Here is a 20,775-nt window from a genome sequence, read left to right on the forward strand (position 1 = left end):
TGACTGCCCTTCACATCAAGGCAGCATTTGACCGTGTGTGACAGCAACTGGTGCAGAGTGGAATTACTGCAAGTTTGGTAAGTAAGGGAGTTCAGTAAGGAGGGGAGGGAGGTCCTTTATTCTTGCTCTTTTCTTCTTCTTTCTCTATCTTTCTCAGCCTCCAGGAGACCAGGAATTGAAATGCTGCACAAGAGGGCTGTTTTGAAAACATCCAAGAGTGACATTACAGGAGAAACATAAGTTCATTGGTTGGTGAGAAACTGCTGTTAGGAAGGGTCTTCAGGTAGCTGAAAATTAGACAAACACATTCTTTTTAAAAGAAGGGGTTACTTCGATTTCAGTAAGAAACAAGCAATGGAGAAGTCAAGTTAAGTCAAGGCCCTGGTAAAATAAAGTAGTATAAATAAACCAAAGTAAAATAAAGTTAACGTAGAGAAATAAAGGTAAGACATGCCAGGACAGCTCGGTTGTGTGGAATGCGTGTCTTGTCGTATGTGGGAAATCGTGGATGCTACCGGTGTCCTGGATGACCACATGTACAGGAAGTGTCACCAGCTGCAGAACCTTGAGCTACAGGTTTCGGAGCTTGAGCGGCTCACCCGGTTGGAGACACTGTGGCGCATCCGGAAGGCTGAGAGCTACATGGATAGCACGTTCAGAGAGGTGGTCACACTGCAGCTTAGGAGCCTGGAAGTATAAAGGGAATGGGTGAACCGCCAAGCAATCCAAGAGAACTAGGCAGGTAGTGCAGGAGTCCCCTGTGGTCGCGTTCACCAATCGGTTTTCCGCTTTGGAAGCTGGTGTTGGTTCCGTGGAGGAGTGCAGTCAGAGCCAAGTTTGTGGCACCACAGGCGGCTCTGCTGTACAGGAGGGGAGGAAGAAGAGGGGAAGAGCAGTAGTGAGAGGGAATTCGTTAGTTAGGGGAGCAGACAGGTGTTTCTGTGGCCGTAGATGTGACTCCAGGATGGTATGTTGTCTCCCTGGTGCCAGGGTCAAGGATGTCACGGAGCGGCTGCAGGACATTCTTCTGTCTGCAGAGGTCATGGTCCACGTTGGTACCAATGACTTAGGTACGAAAGGGGATGAGGTCCTGAAAGCAGATTTCAGGGAGCTAGGAAGATTGAAAAGCAGGACCTTTAAAGCAGTAATCTCAGGATTACTGCCAGTCCCATGTGCGAGTGCAGAAATAGGTGAACTGAGCGATTAAACATGTGGCTGGAAAGCTGGTGTAGGAGGGAGGGCATCAGATTTCTGGGGCATTGGGACCGATTCTGGGGAAGGTGGGACCTGTACAAGCCGGACGGTCTACACCTGAACAGGACTGGGATGAATATCCTCATAGGGAGATTCGCTGGTGCTGTTGGAGGGGTTTAAACTAGATTGGCAGGGGGATGGGAACCTGAGGGCAAATTCAGAACAAGGGATGGGAGATGGAGAATTAGTGAGTGATTCTAAAAGACAGAAGCAGCACAGGTTAAAAAGTGTACAGCACAGGAATTTGGCAGTGTTAAAAGTTATATATGTAAATGCAAGGAGCATAGTAAATAAAGCCAATGAGCTGAGGGCACAGATGGACACATGGCAGCATAATATCATCGCTATAACAGAAACTTGGCTTAAAGAGGGGCAAAAATGGCAGCTCAACATCCCTGGATATAGAGCTTTCAGGCAGGATAGGGAGGGGGATAAAAAAGGTGGGGGTGTAGTATTATTGGTTAAAGAAACAATTACAGCTGTGAGGAGGGATGATCGACTAAATGAAGCATCAAATGAGGCCAAATGGGTTGAGCTCAGAAATAAAAAAGGGGCAGCCACACTGCTAGGAATGTACTATAGACCCCTAATAGTGGAAGGGAGTTAGAAGAGCAAATATGGAGGCAGATTTCAAGTGCAAGAACAATAGGGCAGTAATCGTTGGGGACTTCAACTACCCCAATATCAATTGGGATACGACCAGTGTGAAGGGCACAGAGGGAGCAAAATTCTTGAAGTGCATTCAAGAGAACTTTTTCAGCCAGCACGTAACAAACCCTATGAGATGGGGCACAATTCTAAGTTTAGTCTAAGGAAATTAAGTTGTGCAAGTGGATGAAGTTGCAGTGGGTGACCATTTTGGAGATTGTGACCATAATACAATTAGATTTGGCATCATTTGGAAAAGGACAAAGATAGATCAGGAGTAAAAGTTCTAAATTGGGGGAAGGCAATTTTTTTTATGCATTCACGGGGTGTGGGCTTGCTGGCTGGACAGCCTTTATGGCCTTGACAAGATGGTGGTGAGCTGCCTTCTTGAACCACTGCAGTCCATTTGGTGTAGGTACACCCACAGCACAAAGCTGTGAGTGAAGCTGGTGAAAGTGGACTGGATACAGCTACTAGGTATTAACTGCGAGATTCTATGGATACAGTGTAGACATGTCCATATCAGTGTCAGCTCAGACTGATACAGACCGATACACAGACTCACACTGATACAGACCGATACACAGACTCACACTGATACAGACCGATACACAGACTCACACTGATACAGACCGATACACAAGCTCTCACTGATACAGACCGATACACAGGCTCACACTGATACAGACCGATACACAGGCTCTCACTGATACAGACCGATACACAGGCTCACACTGATACAGACCGATACACAGGCTCACACTGATACAGACCGATACACAGACTCACACTGATACAGACCGATACACAGGCTCAGACTGATACAGACCGATACACAGACTCTCACTGATACAGACCGATACACAGACTCTCACTGATACAGACCGATACACAGGCTCACACTGATACAGACCGATACACAGGCTCACACTGATACAGACCGATACACAGGCTCACACTGATACAGACCGATACACAGGCTCACACTGATACAGACCGATACACAGGCTCACACTGATACAGACCGATACACAGACTCACACTGATACAGACCGATACACAGACTCTCACTGATACAGACCGATACACAGGCTCACACTGATACAGACCGATACACAGACTCACACTGATACAGACCGATACACAGACTCTCACTGATACAGACCGATACACAGACTCACACTGATACAGACCGATACACAGGCTCACACTGATACAGACCGATACACAGGCCCACACTGATACAGACCGATACACAGACTCACACTGATACAGACCGATACACAGACTCACACTGATACAGACCGATACACAGACTCACACTGATACAGACCGATACACAGGCTCACACTGATACAGACCGATACACAGACTCACACTGATACAGACCGATACACAGGCTCTCACTGATACAGACCGATACACAGACTCACACTGATACAGACCGATACACAGGCTCACACTGATACAGACCGATACACAGACTCACACTGATACAGACCGATACACAGACTCACACTGATACAGACCGATACACAGGCTCACACTGATACAGACCGATACACAGGCTCAGACTGATACAGACCGATACACAGACTCACACTGATACAGACCGATACACAGACTCACACTGATACAGACCGATACACAGGCTCACACTGATACAGACCGATACACAGGCTCACACTGATACAGACCGATACACAGGCTCAGACTGATACAGACCGATACACAGGCTCACACTGATACAGACCGATACACAGGCTCAGACTGATACAGACCGATACACAGACTCACACTGATACAGACCGATACACAGACTCACACGGATACAGACCGATACACAGACTCTCACTGATACAGACCGATACACAGACTCAGACTGATACAGACCGATACACAGACTCACACTGATACAGACCGATACACAGGCTCACACTGATACAGACCGATACACAGGCTCACACTGATACAGACCGATACACAGGCTCACACTGATACAGACCGATACACAGGCTCACACTGATACAGACCGATACACAGGCTCACACTGATACAGACCGATACACAGGCTCACACTGATACAGACCGATACACAGGCTCACACTGATACAGACCGATACACAGACTCACACTGATACAGACCGATACACAGGCTCACACTGATACAGACCGATACACAGACTCACACTGATACAGACCGATACACAGACTCTCACTGATACAGACCGATACACAGACTCTCACTGATACAGACCGATACACAGGCTCACACTGATACAGACCGATACACAGACTCACACTGATACAGACCGATACACAGGCTCACACTGATACAGACCGATACACAGGCTCACACTGATACAGACCGATACACAGACTCACACTGATACAGACCGATACACAGGCTCACACTGATACAGACCAATATACAGACTCACACTGATACAGACCGATACACAGGCTCACACTGATACAGACCAGTACACAGGCTCACACTGATACAGACCGATACACAGGCTCAGTGTGATCACAGTTCTCACTGATACAGCACCAGTATGAACTCTTAACACATTATTTACAGAGAGTTTGCTAATGACCCAATTGCGCATATGAACAAATGAAATAGGAGCAGAAGTAGGCCATTCAGCCCCTCGAGCCTGCTCCGCCATTCAATAAGATCATGGCTGATCTGTTTGTGTTTCGAGTTCCACATTCCCATCTGCCCCCGATAACCTTTGATTCCCTTGCCTAACAAGAATCTATCTACCACCAGCCTTACAAATATTCAATGACCTCGCCTCCAACACCTTCTGAGGCAGAGAATTCCAAAGTCACACAACCCTCAGAGAGAAAAAAAGTTCTCCTCATCTCTGTCCTAAAAGGGCAACCCCTAATTTTAAAACAGTGCCCCCTAGATCCGGACTCACCTACAAGAGGAAACATCCTTTCGATGTCCACCTTGTCAAGACCGTTCAGGATGTTATATTTGTACTGTATATTTGTGCTGTTATGGCCAGGATGGGAGGAGGAGCACAGCTGATCTAGCCCCACTACTCTACAGGTCACAGCATTAGTTTAAATGTTCAACTCACTCATCAAAATGGCCAATTATTTACCCTCACTAACCACAATTAGAGACTTTAACCGGGCTCCTTTAAATAAATAACAAACTTATCAGTTTATTATAAATCAGTCTTGTGGATTAGAAAGGCAAAGCTTATCAACATATAGTATGAAATATAAAATTATACTAATTACTCTTTCAAGGTACCCAAGTCACACACACACACTCTCACAAAATGAAATAAAAATAGAAATGGAGGAATTCTGCCAAAGGTTAAAAGTCAATGGTTCAAGTGCAAAGGATAGATGGTGGAGCTCTTCACAGAATCTTTTCAGTGCAGAAGGAGGCCATTCAGCCCATCGAATCTGCATTGGCTCTCAGAAGGAGCCACTCCCCTGCCTTATCCCCATAGCCTTGCACATTCTCTCTTTTCAGGTAGCAATCCAATTCCTTTTTGAATACCTCAATCGAACCTGCCTCCACCACCCTTTTAGGAAGTTTATTCCAGTCTCCAACCACCCTCTGGGTGAAAAATGTTTTCCTCACATCACATTTACTCTGTTTGCCAATTATTTTGAATCTGTGCCCTCTAGTTCTTGATGTTCTCTTGAGTGGAAACAGTTTCTCACTATTTACCCTGTCCATATCCCTCAGGATCTTGAATACCTCTATCAAGCCTCCTCTCAGCCTCTTCTCCAAGGAAAACAGTCCCAACCTCTCCAACCTATCCTCATAGCTACAGTTCTTCATCCCGGGAATCATTCTTGTGAATCTCCTCTGTACTCTCACCAATGGCTTCACATTCTTCTTCAAGTGTGGCAGCCAGAACTGGATGCAGTACTCTAGATGAGGCCTAACTAATGCCTTATACAAGTTCAACATGACCTCCTTACTCTTGTACTCAATGTCCCTATTAATAAAGCTTAAGATACTATATGCTTTATTAACTGCTCTCTCAACATGCCCTGTTTTCTTTAATAACTTATGTACATACACACCAAGGTCCCTCTGTTCCTGCACCTCCTTTAGAGACTCTCCCTTTATTTTACACTGTCTTGCCATAGCTTTCCTGCCAAAACGAATCACCTCACACTTCTCTGCAGTGAACTTCATCTGCCATCTGTCTGCCCAATCCACCAACATGTCCATGTCCTTTTGAAGTTCACGACAATCCTCATCACAGCTGATAACACTTCCAGTCTTCGTATCATCTGCAAATTTTGAAATCATGTCCTGCACGCCACAGTCTAGGTCATTAATATATATCAGGAAGAGCAAGGGTCCCAACACCGACCCCTGGGGAACTCCACTACAAACCTTCCTCCAATCTGAAAAACAACCATTTAACACTACTCTCTGTTTCCTGTCACTCAGCCAATTTCTTATCCAAATGCCTACTTTCCCTTTCATTCCATGACTTAGAATTTTGGTCACAAGTCTGCTGTGTGGCACTGTATCAAATGCCTTTTGAAAATCCATATACACCACATCAACAACATTTCCCTTATCAATCTTCTTTGTTACCTCTTCAAAAATTTCCAGCAAGTTAGTTGAACATGATTTTCCCTTAATGAATCCATGTTGGCTTTCCTTAATTATCCTGCACTTGTCTAAGTGATTATTGATTTTATCCCATACTATAGTTTCCAGAAGTTTCTCTGCCACTGAGGTCAAATTGACTGGCCTGTAGTTGCCAGCTTTATCCTTACACCCCTTTGTGAACAAGGGTGTAACATTCGCAATTCTCCAGTCCTCTTGCACCTCCCCTGTGTCTAAGGAAGACTGGAAGATTATCACTAGCGCCATCTTCAATTTCCACTCTCACTTCCCTCAGTACCCTAGGATACATCCCATCCGGTCCTCGTGCCTTATTTATTTTAAGTAAGGATAGCCTTTCCAACACTTCCTTCCTCTTGATTGTAAATTCTTCTAGTGTACTAATTACCTCCTCTCTCACCTCGGCCCGGGTAGGATCCTCTTCCTTTGTGAAGACAGATGCAAAGTACTCATTCAACACCTGTGCTATTTCCCCAGCCTCCACATGCAAGTCCCCTTTTTTGTCCCTAATTAGCCCCACACTTTGTTTACCGTCCTTTTATCTTTTTACTATTCACATGCTTATAGATGACCTTGGGATTCCCTTTTAAGTTTGCTGCCAGCCTCTTTTCATGCTCTCTCCTTGCTTTCCTTATTAGTTTCTTCACTTCCCCTCTGGTCCTTCTATATTCAGCCTGATTCGCCATTGTATTTTCTCTGACACCTGTCATACCTGCACTTCTTTCTTTTCATCTTCACCTCTTTCTGTCTTGTCATCCAGGGCGCTCTGGATTTATTTGTCCTACCATTCCCCTTAAGGGAATATACCTTGACGTTGCCTTCAATACTTTTTCTTTGAAGGTGGCCCATTGTTCAGCCACAATCTTTTCAACCAACATTTGATTCCAACTCAGTCAACTCAAGTGCATTCTCATCCCATCAAAGTTGGCTTTCCCCCAGTTAATTATCCCTGCTCTGGATTGTTCTTTGTCCTTTTCCATGATTAACCAAAGCTTTGTGATACAATGGACATTGTCTCCTAGCTGCTCTCCCACTGATATTCGATCCACTTGGACCAGCTCATCCCCCAGAACCAGGTCCAACAGTGCCTGTCCTCTCATTGGACATGCTGCTGCAGAAAATTGTCTTGAGCACATTCCAAGAACTCTCGTCCCTCTTGTCCCTTTGTACTATTCCTATCCCAGTCTATATTTGGATAATTAAAGCCCCCCATTATGATTACTCTATGATTCTTGCACCTCTCCGTAATTTCTTTGTAAATTTGTTTCTCCACATCCCTTCCACTAGTTGGTGGTCTATATACTACATCAATCAATGTTATTGCATCTTTCCCATTCCTTGCCTCTAGCCAGAGAGATTCCATCCTTGACCCCTCTGGAACATCCTCTCCAGTACTGTAATGCCATCTTTAATCAATACTGCCACTCCCTGCCCTTCTTTGAGCCAGGCCTCTGTTATAGCAATAATATCATAATTCCAATTGTCAACCTGTGCCTGCAGTTCACCAATCTTATTAACCACACACTGTGCATTCACATATATGCACATTAGCCCTGATTTAGTCTTTTTCACTCTCTCCCTTATTCTGGCCCTTGCCTTACTATTGCCGACTCTAATTCTATCAAACTCTCCAACTATTCTATCTACCTTGATACTACTCTCTGATTTATCCTCGTTATCAGTTGATACTTCACTACTTCCCACTGCCAGTTTTTCTCCTCTGCACTCTGAATTTCCCCTCAGGTTCCCATCTCCCTGCCAATCCAGTTTAAACCCTTCCTAACAGCACTATCAAACCTCCCCATGAGGCCATTCATCCAGTCCTGTTAAGGTGTAACCCAAACTTCTTAGAAACATAGAAACTAGGAGCAGGAGTAGGCTATTCGGCCCTTCGAGCCTGCTCCGGCATTCATTATGATCATGGCTGATCATCCAACTCAATAGCCTGCTCCCACTTTCTCCCCATATCCTTTGATCCCTTTCACCCCAAGAGCTATATCTAACTCCTTCTTGAAAACATACAATGTTTTGGCCTCAACTACTTTCTGTGGTAGCGAATTCCACAGGCTCACCACTCTCTGGGTGAAGAAATTTCTCCTCATCTCAGTCCTAAATGGTCCACCCCGTATCCTCAGACTGTGACCCCTGGTTCTGGACCCCCCCACCATTGGGAACATCCTTCCTGCATCTACCCTGTGTAGTCTGTTAGAATTTTATAGGTTTCTATGAGATCCCCTCTCATTCTTCTGAACTCCAGCGAATATAATCCTAACCGACTCAATCTCTCCTCATATGTCAGTCCCACCATCCCAGGAAGCAGTCTGGTAAACCTTCGTTGCACTCCCTCTATAGCAAGTAAATCCTTCCTCAGATAAGGAGACCAAAACTACACACAATATTCCAGGTGTGGTCTCACCAAGGCCCTGTACAATTGTAGCAAGACATCCCTGCTCCTGTACTTGAATCCTCTGGCTATGAAGGCCAACATACCATTTGTCTTCTTTACCGCCTGCTGCACCTGCATGCTTACCTTCAGCGACTGGTGTACAAGGACACCCAGGTCTCGTTGCACAGGTCCCATCTGCCCCAGAACCGATACCAATGCCTTTCTACTCCATTTCTCCAGCAATGTGTTGAACTGCTCAATTTTCCTATTCTTATGCTCACTGGCACGTGGCACTGGGAGTAATCCTGAGATTACTGCTCTTGAGGTCCTGCTTTTTAATTCCCTTCCTAACTCCCTAAAATCTGCTTTCAGGACCTCATCCCTTTTCCTGCTGAAGTCATTGGTCCCAATGTGGACCATGACCTCTGGCTGTTCACCTTCCCCCAAAAGAATGTCCTGCAGCTGCTTGGTGATATCCTTCACCCTGGCACCAGGGAGGCAACATACCACCCTTGATTCATGTCTATGGCCACAGAAACGCCTCTCTGTTCCCCAAACCCATACTGCTATAGCACTTCCACTCTTCCTCCTCCCCTCCTGTGCAGCTGAACCACCCGTGGTGCCACGGACTTGGCACTTGCTACAGTCCTCTGAGGAACGTCCTTGCTCACCAGTATCCAAAATGGAAAGGTAGTTAGTAAACAAAAGAGCCTCAGGGATTCCTGCACTACCTGCCTGTTTCTCTTAGATACTCTGGCAGTCACCCATTCCCTCTCTGCCTGTGTACTTCTTAGCTGTGGTGTGACCACCTCTCTAAACGTGCTGTCCAAGTAATCCTCAGTCTTGCGGATGCACCACAGTAACTCCAGCCACCACTCAAGCTCTGCAACTCGGAGCTCAAGTTTCTGCAGCTGGCGACCCTTCCTGCAGATGTACTCATCGAGGGCACTTTGTGCCTGCACGACTTTCCACGTGCCACAAGATGTACATTCTACATGGCCAAGCTGCACTGACATACCTTAAACTTTAGATAAAGCGTTTAGTGCAGTATTTATTTACTAATTTATTCTAATTTACTAATTTATTTTCATTATTTTCTTAATTAATTTGGAATAATTCCTATGTATATTACAATTTACTGTGTTTATTAAATGTTAGGACCAGCCACAATTACAACTAAAAGTTATACGTTTCTTAATTACACGGGTGCGTGTTTTAGGTATTTATTTTAATTATTTTAAGTATTTATTTTTTATTTTAATGTTTTACTTCTTGTTATTTATAGATCTACCTTAACTCCTGTATCCTAAGCTGGCTTTTAACACTGTCCCTTACACCAAGCACTTACTGACCAATTAACTCACTGGTTTCCTCTGATGTCATAGTTGTTTCTTCCCTAATCAGTTTCTTCAGAAGCTGAAATGCTCCCAGTTCCCGACCTGCCTCTGCTCCACTCCCAGGTACGAAAGGCTGCACTCCTATCCCCTGTCTCTATTTATGCTGCTTCTGGTCCCCAACCTGCCTCTGCTCCACTCCCAGGTAGGAAAGGACGCCCTCTGATCCCCAGGCTGTGTTTATGCTGCTCCCAGCTCCTGACCTGCCTCTGCGCTGCTCCCAGTTAGGAAAAAGCATTGAGATGGCAACTGGGTTATACAGTTGCTCTCAGCACTGATCCGCGAAATAATCAAAGACTCTTGCATTGCTTTTCAGGTGGACTCATGGAATACTCAAGGGTACTCTATTCCAGCATGTAGATCAGCTCAGGTGCAGCATTTATTTACTTCCGTTTGTAGACTGTCTCTGGACTGCAGAAAGGCGCTGTCTTCCTTCTTAAGCAGTTGGTCCTTCTCTTCTCAAAGCAAAACCAAAACCCACTTTTTAAAGCACAGTCTTCCAGGCATGGTTTTTTTCAGAGTCATCAAACCCGTGTGACCCCCTTTGTACAGTCCACCCGGGTCAAGAGGTTGACAGTTTTTTTTTCAACTGCTTAATTACCCTTTCTCCAAGAATAGCAATCAGAGTCCTGCGTTAACCCTTTAAGGGACAGTGTCTTTTCAAACATAAATTCTTCCAGCTGAACCTTGAAGATGAACCATTTTCTGCGATTAAAGTGTTCATGACAGTGCAGTGAGTTACATGTTTATAACTTGCAGATTGATGGGGTAAGAGGTACCACAGTCAGTCTGTTGCACAGAGCCTATCTCATACACACTGGGGGCATTTTTACTTTAGCACTGATTGAATGACAGTCTCTAATATCAGTTCATTAAAAGGCTTCCCTTTGTTTTTGGTTCGTTATGGGATGTGAGTGTCACTGACAAGGCCAGCATTATTGCTCATCCCGAATTGCCCTTGTAAGGGTGGTGGTGAGCCGTTTTCTTGAATCGCTGCAGTCCATCTGGTGTAGCTACAGCCACAGTTGAATTTTTTCTGCAGCAGCTCGATACAACTGAGTGGCTTGCTAGGCCATTTCAGAGGGCAGTTAAGAGTCAACCACATTGCTGTGGATCTGGAATCACTTGTAGACTAGACTGGGTAAGGATGGCAGATTTCTTACACTAAAGGACATTAGTGAACTAAATGGGTTTTTAATGACAGTGTCATGGTCATTATTAATGAGACCTGCATTTTTATTGCAGATTTATTAAGCCATTGAATTTAAATTCTCTTGGCTGCCCTCCGAAGCATTAGTCCAGTCATCTGGATTACTAGTCCAGAACAAGAGTTGGAGACTGTGCAAGAAAGCACATAAAGGACGCATGACACAATGCAAATACGAGTGAGAACATGTCAGGATGGAAATGAATGAGAAAGAGGGAAAGGTGACAAGTGTAGACAAAAGAAAAAACAGCTTTTGAGGGAGAGCAAGTGTGAGAATGAGTAAGTTATTTGTAAATAAACAATAATCATTCAACTGAATTCCAGTATAAGGGCTGTCTGCTGAATGGCCAAAGCTGGTGCCCACCACATGGGAGGGGACTGCTCAACACAGTACTGCACAAGCACATTAACAAACTCTAGACCAAAGGCAAGCACTGTCAGCCACTAATACAACTACACTCAGTGCAAATAAATGTTAAAAAAACTCCAGAACCCTAATCAATAAATGTAAAGAGGTAATAAAAGGTGAATGTTGGAGCTTGAGTAATTCAGTCCAACTAAAATTCTACTAATAAAGTAACTGTCCTATAGAGTGCAGAGTGAAAGCAGGGTCGGAGTACTGTATGAAGGCAGTTATCCTCTTCCCATAAAGAATTCTAACAGAATGGATTCGACAAGGACAGACACACCTTCCCCAAAATGTCCCTTAGTGTGCATTGAGGGTTTGTAGCTGCCTCTGATGCAAACATTACTCCAATCTAGCACCTGTATATCAGCCAGGTTTCTGTCTTCCTTTAAGCTCATTCCCTAACATGTCCTCATATTGTCAAACAAACACTCCCGAAGTGAATCCGTTTGGATTACAGCCAATCTAAATAAACAGGGCAGAAGAAAGAAAGAGATATGGTGAGAGGTGTTACTGAGTGATAACTGAAAGGGTATTTTAAGCCACAGAGTTCTAGGAGGTATAATGGGTCTTCATTGGGACAGCGTGTTGACCCAGAGGCAGAGAAAGAAGTGGGTTACTCTATGAATTCCTCAATGCACGACTTAACTGTAGCACAAAAAGGCAATAGGTTGCTGGGTTTCATTCATACAACAATAGCCCAAATAGAAGGAGATTGTATTGTTGCAACACAAGATGCTAATCAGAGCCATTCGGGCACTGTGGACAGTTCTGTTCACTCAAGGATCACAGAGGGATATTATTACCATTGTGGGGGACAGAAACAGCAAGGAAAATTAGTCCAGATTTCAGGGATTTAAGCCAAGAATAAAGACTGAGGAAGCTGAGCTTGCTTTCTTTGGAATAGAGACATCGAGGTGAAATAAAAACTGAAAATGCTGGAAAGACTCAGCAGGTCTGGCAGCACCTGTGGGGAGAGAAATAGAATTAAACGTTTCGTGTCCATATGACTACTTCAGAGCTGGAGATTCAAGAATATGGAGGAAAATCACAAGATGGTCCATTTGATGAAAGCTTTAATCCCAGAGGACATGTTAAAATGAAGAAGTTTGGAGTAACAGGAAGTTGGGGAATGTTTTAGCCAAAAACTCTATATATTGGGCCAAAAGGCAATTAGATGTAATTCTGGAAGATGGGGGTAAAGGGGCTGGGTGAGGGGGTGGCAGTTGATGGACGGGGTGAGGGGGTTGGGTTAGAGGCACTGGGTGAGGGGTGGGGATAGAAGGACGGGGTGAGGGAGAGGGACAGGATGAGGGTGGGGGGTCGGGGAGGAGGGACTGGGTGAGGGGGTGGGGGTTAGAGGGACTGGAGGAGGAGTGGGGATAGAGGGACTGGGGAAGGAGTGGGGAGAGGGACCGGGTGAGGGATGGGGGGGGTCCAGGGACTGGTTGAGGAGTGGGGGATAGAGGAACTGGGGGAGGAGTGGGGAGAGGGACTGGGTGAGGGGGTGGAGGGACTGGGTGAGGGATGTGCTGTCCAGGGAATGATTGAGGAGTGGGGGATAGAGGGACTGAGGGAGGAGCGGGAAGAGGGACTGGAGGAGGAGCGGGGAGAGATGGACTGGGTGAAGGGGTGGGGCTTGAAGGACATGGAGAGGAGTTGGTCCTTCAAAAGGAGAGAAGCTTGTTGGGGCCTATGGTAAATTTTCATTTCTCGATAGAGAATGTATTGTTCTGTAATACATTGGGCCTCCATGGAGAGGACTGAAACACCATCGCTGACCTGATACACACATCCCATTGCGCTCTGATTCCCCCATTAGTCCCATAGCACAAATTACATCTTCCTGCTATCATAGGGATTGTAAAATCCTCAGAGACCTTTCAGAATACACAGGTTTACTCTGTAAATTTCAGTTATTTGAACACAGCCTTCAATCTGTTAAATCTGTTCTTTCCTGCATAATATTTAATCTTCTGAAAGAAGCAAAAATCCATTGGATAAAACTGCCAACAGGATACTCCATGACCCTGGAATGACAGTCATGGATCTCAGTCAAACATCACAATCAACATCATGAACCCCTGTCCAGTCACCTTTCACTAACAGCACTATCAAGGTTCGAGCCAGACAAACTATCCTAGTTAATTAGCTGCATGTAAGAAGAGGCTTGGCAAGTATAAAGAGATTCATTCAGCTCTTTAATCTGAAGGATGTTTCTAAGAGTTTACCTTACCTGTTCACCAGGGAAGAATTACAGTTTTCAATCTTGGTTGAGGCTGGTCAGTGTTACACCCATGCCCTCAGAGTGTAATCCCTGCTCACATTACATTCTCCACTCCTCTCAGCACTTCAACAGATCCATATCACCTTCCATCGCAATCTTCTTTTCTCCAAAAACAAGCTCAGCTCGAAGAAGATCCATTCCAAACGTAGTGTGCGAGGTTTATCTCTGTTGCATTTCAGTGCTCTTCTGAAGGTAGGCTGTCCAAATATGCTCTCAATATTTCACCGTGGCCCCAACATTGACCTAAACAAAATTAAAATAATCTGTACCAGCATCATTAAATGCCTGTGAAACCTAAGCAGCTCACATTGTATTTAGTCAGTCAGTCAATCCTCAATAATCACACCCAGCTACATCCTTTCCCTGCTCCCACACTAGATAAACATTCATTGTGCACATGCTTCCTGCACTCATCAGCATTTAAAATCTGTCAAATCTGAGGCACTGTTCATTGATAACATGCAGTGATGCCCAGGACAGGATGATCAATGTACACCATAGGATTGACCAGGAAAACAATTCCATTAACCAACGCTCACCCAGCACAGTAGCAAACACTGAAACCAGCAGGAATATTGCAGTTTCAAAGATCTCAATAAACTCATCATCTCTCCAGAGCATTGCAACTGCCACTTTCTGAATGCAGGTGAACACAATGCTTTGATCAAAGCCACTGCAATCTGCTTCTCACAGTCAGAAATAATAATAGCTGCTCTCTCCTTTACTGTTCCAGGCACAATACTGAAAATGAAAAGCTCCATCACCATTACTGTGGATGTCCAAACCCTCAGATACAACCAGATACACAGCCGCCCCAAAATCCCTTTCCTCCCATGTGCTCACACCTTCTGTTCCTTCTTGCAAATGCAACACAGCTATTCAAGAAAGGGGAGGAGATAGAAAGCAGGAAACTATAGCTCAGTTAGTCTAACATCTGTCATTGGCAAAGTGCTAGCACCCATTGTTAAGTGGGTAGGGAAAATAGAAAAGCAGAATATTATTTAAATAAAGAGAGACTGCAGAATGCTCCAGTACAGAGGAATCTGGGTGGCCTTGTACATGAATCAAAAACGTTAGCATGCAAGTAAAGCAAATAATTAGGAAGGCAAATGGAATGTTGGCCTATATTGCAAGAGGAATGGAGTATAAAAATAGGGAAGTCTTGCTACAGCTAACTGGACAATGGTGTGACCAGACCTGGAGTACTGTGTACAGTTTTGTTCTCCTTACTTCAGGAGGGATATACTTGTATTGGAAGCAGTTCAGAGGAGGTTCACTCAGCTGATTCCTGGGATGAAGAGGTTGTCTTATGAGGAAAGGTTCAGCAGATTGGACCTTTACTCATTGGATTTTAGAGGAATGGGAGGTAATCTTATTAAAACATGTAAGGTTCTGAGCTTGGCGGGGGGTGGGGGGTGGTCGGGGGTTGGATGCTGAGAGGATGTTTCCCCTCATGGGGGAATCTAGAACTATGGGGCACAATTTAAAAATAAAGTATCTCCCATTTAAGTTGGAGATGAGGAAGAGTTTCTTTTCTCAGAGGATCATTAGTCTTTGGAATTCCCTTCCCCAGAGAGCAGTGGAGGCTGAGTCATTGAACATATTCAAGGCCGAGTTAGGTTTTTAATCGGCGAGGGCTATGGGGCCAGACAGGAACGTGGAGTTGAGGTCACAATCGGGTCAGTCATGATCTTATTGAATGATGGAGCAGGCTAGAGGGGCCACATAGCCTACTCCTGCTCCTATTTCATATGATCTTATGATCTTAGGAGCTGGTCAACACAGCAATCATTGCTTGGTTCAATTGTAGGAGCAAGCTGAATGGTGACTTGCATTGAAAGGGTATAAAGCCAGAGAAAATGGCAGAGTGCATGGAGTAACACAACTGCTCCCCAAGAACGCACCTTATTGGCATCGTTAAAGCTCACAGCAGAATACACGGAGTTAAAATAGAGGAGGACCAGGGCCACAGTGCAAGATACCAACAAGATTCGAAAAAGTCAGAGCCTAGAAAAATTAGGGAGGAGTGATTAGACAGTGTCAAATTCAGTTTTAAACACTGGCAAATTATGTGAAGGGAAGACAGTTTGAGAGTCCTGGAAATGAATGAGTTAGATTAGATGTTCATGGGATGTGGGTGCTGCTGGCTGGGCCAGCATTTATTACCCATCCCTAGTTGCCCTTGAGAAGGTGGTGGTGAGCTGCCTTCTTGAACCGCTGCAGTCTATGTGGTGTGGGTACACCCACAGTGCTGTTAGGAAGGTTGTTCCAGGATTTTGACCCAGCAACACTGAAGGAACAGCGGTATATTTCCAAGTCAGGATGGTGTGTGGTTTGGAGGGCAACTTCCAGGTGGTGGTGTTCCCATGTGTCTGCTGCCCTTGTCCTTCTAGGCAGTAGAGATCACATATTTGGAAGGTGCTGTGTAAGGACCCTTGGTGAGTTTCTGCAGTGCATCTTGTGGATGGTACACACTGCTGCTACTGTGTGTCGGTGATGGAGGGAGTGAATGTTTGTGGAAGGGATGCCAATCAAATGGACTGCTTTGTCCTGGACGGTGTCAAGCTTGTTGAGTGTTGTGGGAGTTGCACTCATCCAGGCAAGTGGGGAGTATTCCATCACACTCCTGACTTGTGCCTTGTAAATGGTGGACAGGCTTTGGGGAGTCAGGAGGTGAGTTACTCACCGCAGAGTTCCCAGCTTCTGATCTGCTCTTGTAACCACAGTATTTATATGGCTGGTCCAGTTCAGTTTCTGGTCAAAGGTAACCCCCAGGATGTTGATAGTGGGGGATTCAGTGATGGTAATGCCATTGGACATCAAGGGGCGATGGCTGGATTCTCTCCTGTTGGTGGAGGTGATGGCAACACATTGAGGATGCAGCAGGGAGGGAAGTCTTGGGATCAGGTCAAGGGTAGGACCTGCAACTCTGGAGGAACAAATACATAATGTTCAGAGGAGCACAGGTGACATCACTAAAAATGAATACCATTAAATTATATTTCCCGCCAAAAGTTGTGATAACATTCACCAACTACTCTGAAGGGCCCAAAATTTATTCATTCCAATTGAATGTTTTGTACTCTTTGCTCTGCCTGGGAAATGTCTCTGATTATTAAGTGAGTATGACTATGTCAGGCTGTTGCTTCACTAGTCTGTAGGAAAGCTCTCCCAATTTTAGCATTGTTCCCTGAGGTTAGTTAGTCAGAATGACTTTGCAGGGTTAAGTGGGGTTGGTTGTGCCTTTGGCGATTCCAGTGCCGAGGTTGATGTTAGGTGGTCCATCTGATTTTATTCTTATTCAACTTTTTGGAGTGGTTATAACTGAGTGGCTCGCTCGGCCATTTCAGAGGGCAGTTAAGAGTCAATGACAATACTGTACTGTAGGCCTGGTCTCACATCTAGGCCAGACCAGGTAAGGATAGAGGACGTCCTTTCCTGCAGGATGTCAGTGAACCAGATGGGTTTTTACGACAATCCAGTAGTTTAATGGTCACCATTATTGTTACGAGCTTTTTATTTAACAAAATTCAAATTCTCAAATGGCCATGGTGGAATTTGCATTCCAGCATTCGGATAATTAGTCCAGGCCTCTCGTGTTCTGTAACATAACTGCTATACTACGATACTCAGGCCTATATTCCATTTCAGTGAGAGTATTAGTACTATGCTCAGTGGGTGCAGAATACTTTTCCATGGACATGGTGCCATGGGTACAGGAAACGACTGGGGCAATCAGCCTGCAATTCCTTGCCCAAACAATCAGTCTTTGTGCGTGAGCCTTGACGATAAGTGTGAGCAAGCTATTTGGCCAAAGAGGCATTCAAGGCAAGCCTAATTCTGTGTGCATTTCCCAGAAGAAATCACTGGATCGTAACCAAGAACAGGCACACTGGCTAAATTACTCCCTCCCTAATTCGGCACCCTTAGCTTAATAAACGTAACAGTCAAGGAAAGGAATGGTTGTATTGCGGATCACTGCTGAGGAGATTACTGAACTCTCCCTTTGGAGAAACAAGCGGGCCACTTTGAAGTGACAGGATTTAAACTCCTAGTATGACAAGGATGACCTAAAATTCAACAGCAGCTGACATCTGTCAAAAATCATCAGATTTTAGTATTGCTCTGAAGTTTAAACTCCTCAGTCCAGAATAACCTCCTGAAGATTTGTTAAGCACTGAGCTGCCATCCAAGACGTGGAGAAAACAGCCTTTGTTAGTCATTGCATCCTGACTCTTACAATGCATGAACTTGGCCTTCCTCCAGTCACCAACAAGTTACTTTCTTATACTTGTGCCCATTTGAATATTGCTAGCTGCTCCTTGATTGTAAGAAAAGTGAACACTGGACACTGAAGAGATGACGGGTTCTGGTCAATCCTGCTCACCCTTTTCTTCAATTCTAAACATTATTAATCATGATGCATTCCCAACGAAACCCTCAGACACAAACTGCACTTGAAATCTGAACTGGTAGTGCTCTAATAAAGATGCATAAAATTGACCCACTATAACATAACAGTGCTTGAGGGAAACAGCATACACCAATTGGGCATGCACTGACAGGACACGTACACATCGTGCGCGCGCACACACACATACACACTGCACATACATGCCCAATAACGGGGCCCACATACATGATGACTAAGCAGGCAGGCACAGTGACTGAGCATGCAAACACGCTGACTGGGCACACACACCGACTGGGTGCACATGCAGACCGGCTGGGAGCACACGTATGCTGACTGGGCACGCATTCCCAACAGAACGCACGCACATGGACAAGCCATACACACATTGACAAGACAAGCACGTATACTGACAGGACATGCACATCAACAGGACACGCTCACCAACAAGGCATTGATATATATATTGACTGGGCGTGCACACGTCGACAGGTCGTGCACGCTGAATAGGCATGCATACATCGACATGTCACGTACACCAGCTAGGCATGCACACATCGACATGTCATATACGCCAGCTGGACATGCACACATCGACATGTCATATACGCCAGCTGGACATGCACACATCGACATGTCATATACGCCAGCTGGACATGCACACATCGACATGTCATATACGCCAGCTGGACATGCACACATTGACATGTCATATACACCAGCTGGACATGCACACATCGACATGTCATATACACCAGCTGGACAGGCACACATCGACATGTCATATACACCAGCTGGACATGCACACATCGACATGTCATATACACCAGCTGGACATGCACACATCGACATGTCATATACACCAGCTGGACATGCACACATCGACATGTCATATACACCAACTGGACAGGCACACATCGACATGTCATATACACCAACTGGACAGGCACACATCGACATGTCATATACACCAGCTGGACATGCACACATCGACATGTCATATACACCAGCTGGACATGCACACATCGACATGTCATATACACCAACTGGACAGGCACACATCGACATGTCATATACACCAACTGGACAGGCACACATCGACATGTCATATACACCAGCTGGACATGCACACATCGACATGTCATATACACCAGCTGGACATGCACACATCGACATGTCATATACACCAGCTGGACATGCACACATCGACATGTCATATACACCAGCTGGACATGCACACACCTCCCCCCAAAAGGTGCAGACACCGACAGGGTGACACTGGTAGGGAAATGCGGGGTTGAGGGTGGTGGTTGTTGGTGCTATTCAGGGTGGGCAGGAAGATTGTTTAACTCTGCGAATCCCCCCCCACCCAGATTCAGGTCAGAGCCGGAGGATGAAGTGAGGCAGCTCCCGGGCTCGGAGCCCCGGGCTGGGCTGGGCTGGGCTGGTACCGCCTGGTCCCGGTCAGCTGGAGCCTCAGAGCTGCCTGTACTCACCGCATTGTCCCCGGAACCAGAGTATCCCGACCCCCGGGCCAGTGCAGTCCGCAGGAAGGTGCCGGGACCCCGCCGCCCGTTTTCCCTCAGCCCGAGTCCCGGTCCTGGTCCCAGAGCCACTTCAACCGCCAGGAGGCGGGAAGAGGCTGCACTGCCGCTCGACCAATAGGGATAATGCCAGCCCCGCCGCTCCACCAATAGGGATAATGCCAGCCCCGCCGCTCGACCAATAGGGATAATGCCAGCCCCGCCGCTCGACCAATAGGGATAATGCCAGCCCTGCCGCTCCACCAATAGGGATAATGCCAGCCCCGCTGCTCCACCAATAGGGGTAATTCCAGCCCCGCTGCTCCACCAATAGGGGTAATGCCAGCCCCGCCGCTCCACCAATAGGGGTAATGCCAGCCCCGCCGCTCCACCAATAGGGGTAATGCCAGCCCCGCCGCTCCTGTAGGGGTAATGCCAGCCCAGCCGCTCCACCAATGGGGACACTGACAGCAGCGCGGCCTGACCAATGGGAGTATTTCTAGTCACTCCGCGCTGCCAATAGGGGAACAACTAGTACCGCCATTCGACCAATGGGAGCGCCACCAGCACCGCCACTCGAGTAATCGGGGCACAGCCAGCCTTGCCATTTGACCAATGGGAGCCTTTTGACTGCC

The 20,775-nt window shown here is 45.9% G+C and overlaps 1 protein-coding gene across 6 annotated transcripts in view; it reads right to left on the reverse strand.

Moving 5' to 3' along the window:
• The window catches only part of LOC144682263 (protein CBFA2T3-like), a 182,684-nt gene extending 162,420 nt beyond the window's left edge, over window positions 1–20,264 (reverse strand). For 3 of the 6 annotated variants that reach the window (XM_078544715.1, XM_078544716.1, XM_078544714.1), the window contains exon 1: window positions 20,110–20,264. The gene's annotated coding sequence lies outside the window, so the exon portion shown is untranslated. Of the gene's footprint in view, window positions 1–14,155; window positions 14,450–16,110; window positions 16,214–16,892; window positions 17,136–20,109 lie in introns of all 6 variants that reach the window. The other 3 variants (XM_078544718.1, XM_078544719.1, XM_078544717.1) reach the window with 3 other exon arrangements.
• Window positions 20,265–20,775: the final 511 nt, after the last annotated feature.

This window comes from Cetorhinus maximus, chromosome 6 (assembly GCF_964194155.1).
Source record: "Cetorhinus maximus chromosome 6, sCetMax3.hap1.1, whole genome shotgun sequence".
NCBI classification, from domain to species: Eukaryota; Metazoa; Chordata; class Chondrichthyes; order Lamniformes; family Cetorhinidae; genus Cetorhinus; species Cetorhinus maximus.